Below are 6,092 nucleotides of genomic sequence, written 5' to 3'. Positions count from 1 at the left end.
TAAAAATAAATTTTTAAGAAATTGAAAAAGAAAAACTGACATGGAACATGAAAAATAAAAAAAAAAATCAAATAAACAAGGGATATGGATACTTTTGGTTTGAAGCTTAGTTCTTCTCTATTTGTGTCTGAACCGAAATAGTGAGATTTGAGTGTTTGAATTTGTACCTTTTTTTTCAATTTAGTATTTTCTGATAAAGTGTAACGTCGGAATAAATAATAGGATAAAATGGGATCCATTTTGCCACATGTCCGCTTACATGCCATGATTAATACAAGTAATCAGTCCAACGTGACAATTCTCTTCAAACATTTTGTCTGCACAATTTGCTCTTCAATGGTAAAACCTACTGCCTTTGTTTGGTTACTGAGAAAACACCACACCAACTTGTTCTTCAATGGTAAAACCTACTGCCTTCGTTTGGTTACCGAAAAACACCACAGTAAAAATTCTATAGTTTTAGAACTTCATGAACCTTCCATTTTCTTATTCTCTAATTTATTTTAATTTCCCTGTTTTATTTCATTAATTAGGCTTCTGCTGTTTTGGGGCTTAAACAATGGTGGATGAGAATACAATAGCTAACGGCATCGCATCGGAGAACCATGAACAGACTGTAGAGAGCTTCTACGATGTTGATGAACGCGAAAACAGAATCAAGATGAATGAAAAGATCAAAGTCTTAGAGGAGTCCATGGCCAACGAGAATGAAAAGCTCAGAGATCTGATTCTGCAACCGAGGAGTCACAGTTGAAGTTGAGCTTCGGAGTGATGGAGGGAGAGATAGAACAATCGAAGGAAAATAAGAAAGCATTGGAATCCATTGCTTACAGAGCTACACAGCTCTCGAGAGAGGTCTCTAGTCTCCAACACGACTTGATTTCAGCAATGAGTAAAGGCGACGAAGTGAATTCTGAGATTTTTGAACAAAAGATGATTTTGATGGAAAATGATGTAAAGATTGAGGAGCTAAAATAAAGAGAAATTGGAGACTAGCAGGAAGAAGTAACGGAGAAAAAGGCTGGAGTTGTAGTTTAGAAGTCAGAGAAGTTGAAGAAAGAGTAGAGAATGAGGAAGTGCGGACACGTGGGCAAAAGTAGGCCCCACTTTGTCCTAATATATATTCCCGCTGTTCACTTAAATTATAAGCAGGAAGTGCAGGATACACCAAATTAAAAATAATTATAAGTACAGAAATAATTATACACTCAATTATCAAAATAAATAAAGAAAAAAACGTAAATTCAGACATCAAAAATAACATTATCCCAATAAACAAAAATCTAATAACCGTAAGTAAATTGTGAAAAAAGGAAATTTGCCTTCTGTTTTTACTGATATTTAGACGAAGAATTCAAAAACATTATCATCAACCGTTTGGAAACCATTTTAGTGTTAGACCTTTCTTAGACATTAACATGAAAATTTTTCATTGTGCCAACATAAATTTCAAATGAATTACACAAAATTCTATGGAATTCATCCATACCAAACAAGGCCTAGAAATGTTGTCCTAAGCTACCATTTTTCCTATATATCCAACAGATAAATCACGTTTAAGTTCATTAACTGAATAAGAAACACAATGATACAAAAATAAAAGGAAAATAGACATGGGTCAACAGCTAAGAGTAGCAACAGATCAAAATTGGTATGAATTTTCAGATTCATACTTGCTTCTCATGTTGTAATGGTCAAATTTTGGATTATCATAATCCATAGGCTTCATTTCAACAGGTTTTGGCTCTGTCCCAACAGCACCAAAAACTCTCTCTCGACTCTATCTCGTTGCCGATGCCTTGATTTCTCTTTGTGGCTCTTAGACCTACCAGAAGAAGGCACCGCCTCACCTGACCCATAGAATTCTGCATATTCTTGTTGTTTTGAGGATCGGCGTTTGCTTGATAAAGAAGGATCCTTAAAACTGGATGACTTTATCTTTGGTGGCTTCATTTCTGCATACTTTTCACTAGTGATGGGAGTATGGATCTGCCGTGTTTCAGATAAAGGAACAGGCACACTCTGCCTCTGGACTGTTGGGTGCTCAACTTCATCTTCCGGCATCTTTAGGGAATCTTTTAATGGTGTGAGGCCCTTCTTGGGTCCGCTTGATCTGAACCATGAAGGGATGAAGTAGAGGAGAACACCACCCAATGCCTCAAGTGCAAGCTTAGACAAATCAATCATGAGCTGTCCAAAGATGGCCACTTGGGTTCCTCTTTCATGCTTTCTGCAGTATGAGTTGATTTCTCCATACTTTGGTGCTCTTTGAATTCACTCTCCGAATATTCTTGCTGCATTTATATAGGCAGCATCATTAAGCAAAATGCATGAGGAAAAATCCATTAATCAACCAAAAAAGCATCAGATCAACCTAAAATTAATAAAAGTGAGAAACAAGCAATGATGCGCTGTTGAAGACCAATCTTATTGTAAGAAAAAAAAATCAGAGTCACTGCCAAAAAAAAAAAAAAAGAAAAGAAAAAATAGCTCATCTATGAAACTGCCAAATTGGAGTCAATTTGGATATTTCAAAAGCAACTTTTACCTGAAAATGCTGCCTGTTTGGAGGGTGGTGTTAATTACATGTTTTGCCAAAAGGGATTGACTTGCCTAGATCGGGTCTATGGGTAAGCGGTTAGCCCACTTATGGAACAAACCAAAAAATGAGTAAGCGGTTAGCCCACTTATGGAACAAACCAAAAAATGAGTTTTGAGGGAACAAAGGTATTTCTGACTATTTAAAAAAAAGGATAAAATGAGAACAATATTTAAAAAAAAAACATTTATTTTCATTGGTTTGGTCCATGGGTAAGCGGTTAGCCTATAGACCAAATCCAGACAAATCTAATCCTCGCCAAAATTTGGCCATTGAAAAAAAGAGAAAAGCGTGTTATACGTGATAAGGCACTTGGCATAGTGGTAAGCAGTTATATTTCCAGTTTCTATATAATAAAATCATAAATAAAATTAGAAAGTTAGAATTGTACTGTTCTTGAGAAGTATGAAGGCCCAAATCCTTGCTGAAGGATGCACGCAACATATCCAGCCACGGCAGCACCAACAACCAGAAGGAGATCTGCCAAGAGACTCAGTGATGATAGTGTTTTTCATTTCTTTGATGTCAGAGCAACATAACTATGACAAGAATAAAAAAACCACTTTTTCTTTTCTGTTTTTCCTTTTAAGAGAAAGTACACTCAGGATATGCATCTCAACCACACCAAAAAACCAAATGTTGGATAAGGTCACATTCAGCTGGAATGAAATTTGCTTCCAGATTTAGTTTCTTAAGGAATACAATAATGTGGAAACAATAAGTTAGGAACATAATTTCTGGAACATCTCACCTACAGTGATGTCCTTCATAATGCGCACATATGATGTGGAATCACATAGGAATGAAAATTGTATGAAAATAAAGGATGCACCATGTTCAATAGAGCATTAAAATATGAGTAAGGCTCAGTTCTAAATACAGTACAAGTACTTTGTTCCAAAATCACACTAGTCAAATGAAATGTGACCAAACCTGTGAAAGTAATCGAGCTGGACTCATAATCACAATCTTCTTGGTTGAGAGAGATTTGTCGAAGAGCAGCATTTCCTCTATCAACAACTAACAGGGAGCATGTGGAATGAACATATACCACATCAAAATCGGATGAGAACTTTGCATCCTCACTGGGTCCATCCCTGTAGCCTGCAACGTTTGATTTTCCACCAGCAATGGTTGTGACTCCTGCAAACAATTTCACACTCAATGTCTTTGTATTGTTTAAATAGTCAAGATTTTTAACTTCAAAGATGTTCCATCATCTATATATAAATAACTAGATTCTAAATTCTCAAAATTGTTTAGACGTCTACATGGAAGTACATGTTCAAAATGCAGTTCAACTGCATTATCCTTTCTGGGGAAAACGGGATTGATCAGCAAAACAAACATTGAACAAAATGGAATTCACAGCCGAGGGTCTGAAAAAAAAAAAAAAACTGCACTGACCAGCATCTCCAATCTTTCTGATAGCAAGATTCAAGGTATCAGCAACATAAACATTCCCTTTATCATCCATGGTTACACCTCTGGGATGATTAAAACGAGCTTCATTTGACTTTCCATCCACATGCCCTGTATAACCTTGAAATGAGCCAGCTACCAATCTTGCCCTACTGTCTGCATAAATAATAAAGAAATCATATGAATGATCCCCAAAAAGAAAACCATTAACTTCAAAATTATATCCAATGTAATTCATTCACAAATTTGACAATTCCCCTTTTCTCATCAAGTCAACAAAGGCCAACATACATGTGCATTTCCCCACTTTGGAGCTATGGAGAATAGGTATCAGTAGTTCTAGAAGCAAACTTCATGTTGATATTTTGAATCTAGAGTATCAGTTATTTTAGTTGCAGTATAGGGCTTTTTATTAATAAAATTTCCTGTATTTTCAATTCGTAAGGAAAATGGGCTAATACCTGGCTACTAGTTCTAAACTGGATTGACCATGAAGCGTACAATACGGACAAAAAATATTGTATCTAGAAACAGGAGCACAAATTGACCCAGAAAATGTTCTGCTCACACCAAGAGCTGAATTATACTTATATCAACTAGGTGTTACATTCTGAGAAAACAATTTAGTTGAATAAACTAAATACTGCATTGTGGCACCAGAAGCTAACAAATTAACGAACTATGATAACAGATATTAACCATTTTCTAACCATTCAAACATGCCTAAAATCATAAAAATAAAAAAAATAAAAAAAATAAAAAACAATAAAAAAAAAAAAAGAAAGGAAGGGGAAGGGAGAAAACGCACATTGGGACAAGGGTGGAGTAATTTTAACAATGTTGCTATTAACTTCATCAACAGCATATAGTTCACCATCCTCAGAAACACGAATTTTATAAGGAACAACTCCAATATCATTCCTTCCACCACAGTCTCAACTAAGTATCCATCTTCAAATTGAAGAACATTCCCATCTGCTTTTAGAACAATAAACCAGATGATAAATTATTAGCACCTTCATCATTAACTAGCAAAACATAATTTCCTTTTTTCTAAAGAAACAAAAAATTACCTGATTGGGGTGTTTTGGAGGATGATCTTGCAGTCCATTTGAGAAGAGAAGATAAGTGTTTAATTAATGGCCTGAGTACCAAAAATTTAAAAAAAAAAAAAAAAAAAAAAAATTAACTATAGAACAGATAAAGAGAGAGGAAAATATACCCATTAAGCAACTATATCATATAAAAAATTTGAACACAATTTCATAAGTAATCAAGAGGGAAAAAAAAGGGTTATTCTGGAATTGGGAATTCAGCTAAAAGTAAGTGGCAACGCAGAAAAACACAAAGGGAAAAGATTAGCAAATGTGAGTAAAAATAAAGCATACCATTAACTAAACAGATCAAAAGAATCAATAGAGAGAAAAAGAGAGAAGGACCTGCAGGGGAAGCATGAGCTTGAAATTGACAAGAACAAGCAACAAAAAGTGTTAGCACAGAAACAAAATAGAGATGAGATCTTCTCATCTCTCCCAAAACAAGCTAAACTGAGAGAGAACAGTTGATAGTTGATAATGGGTTAGATTCTCAAGAGAGCAGACACTGGTTTCGGTCCCAGCCGTGCAGTGCTCGTTGCTAGTACAGCACTTGGTGATGGTCTGGAAGCAGTAAAGGGAAGTGGCAAAGGCAGCTTTCTCTCTCTCTCTCTCTCTCTCTCTCTCTCTCTCTATTTACATTACAGGTACCTTTTTCCGTTTTTTTTTTTTTTTTTCTCTAAAAAAAAAAATTCCTTATATTTAAGCCCTTTTTTTTCAGATACTTAAAATAAAGGTTTGATCTATTTTTAGTTTTTCGATAAGGGTCAAAAAAAAAAAAAAAAAAACAAAAATATTGTTTTTAATCTATAAGATAATCTAGAAATTCTCTAATGTTTATTTTCTATTCTAATCCACTCCTCCGCCTTTCGAGGCCGTTCACCTTTTTGAAAAATTCATCGTCATGCTGTAGCTGTACAATGGTAGATAGGCGCATTTCACAAATTTACCCATCTATTTCGTGTAAAAACCTTATA

The 6,092-nt window shown here is 35.0% G+C and overlaps 1 pseudogene across 1 annotated transcript; it reads right to left on the bottom strand.

The window, feature by feature from the left end:
- Positions 1 to 1,537: 1,537 nt before the first annotated feature.
- LOC149491830 (uncharacterized) lies at positions 1,538 to 5,771 on the bottom strand (annotated as a pseudogene). Its single transcript, XR_016319261.1, has 7 exons — positions 5,461 to 5,771; positions 5,095 to 5,166; positions 4,830 to 4,996; positions 4,007 to 4,177; positions 3,533 to 3,742; positions 2,991 to 3,079; positions 1,538 to 2,294 (listed from the first exon to the last, which is right to left on the bottom strand). The product of XR_016319261.1 is annotated as an uncharacterized LOC149491830 (transcript).
- Between the last annotated feature and the right edge of the window lie 321 nt (positions 5,772 to 6,092).

The sequence above is a fragment of the Jatropha curcas genome, unplaced genomic scaffold, assembly GCF_041381405.1.
Source record: "Jatropha curcas cultivar XTBG-Jc1 unplaced genomic scaffold, XTBG_Jcur_1.0 HiC_scaffold_498_pilon, whole genome shotgun sequence".
Taxonomy (NCBI): Eukaryota; Viridiplantae; Streptophyta; class Magnoliopsida; order Malpighiales; family Euphorbiaceae; genus Jatropha; species Jatropha curcas.
This window is presented reverse-complemented; position numbering and strand designations above follow the sequence as displayed.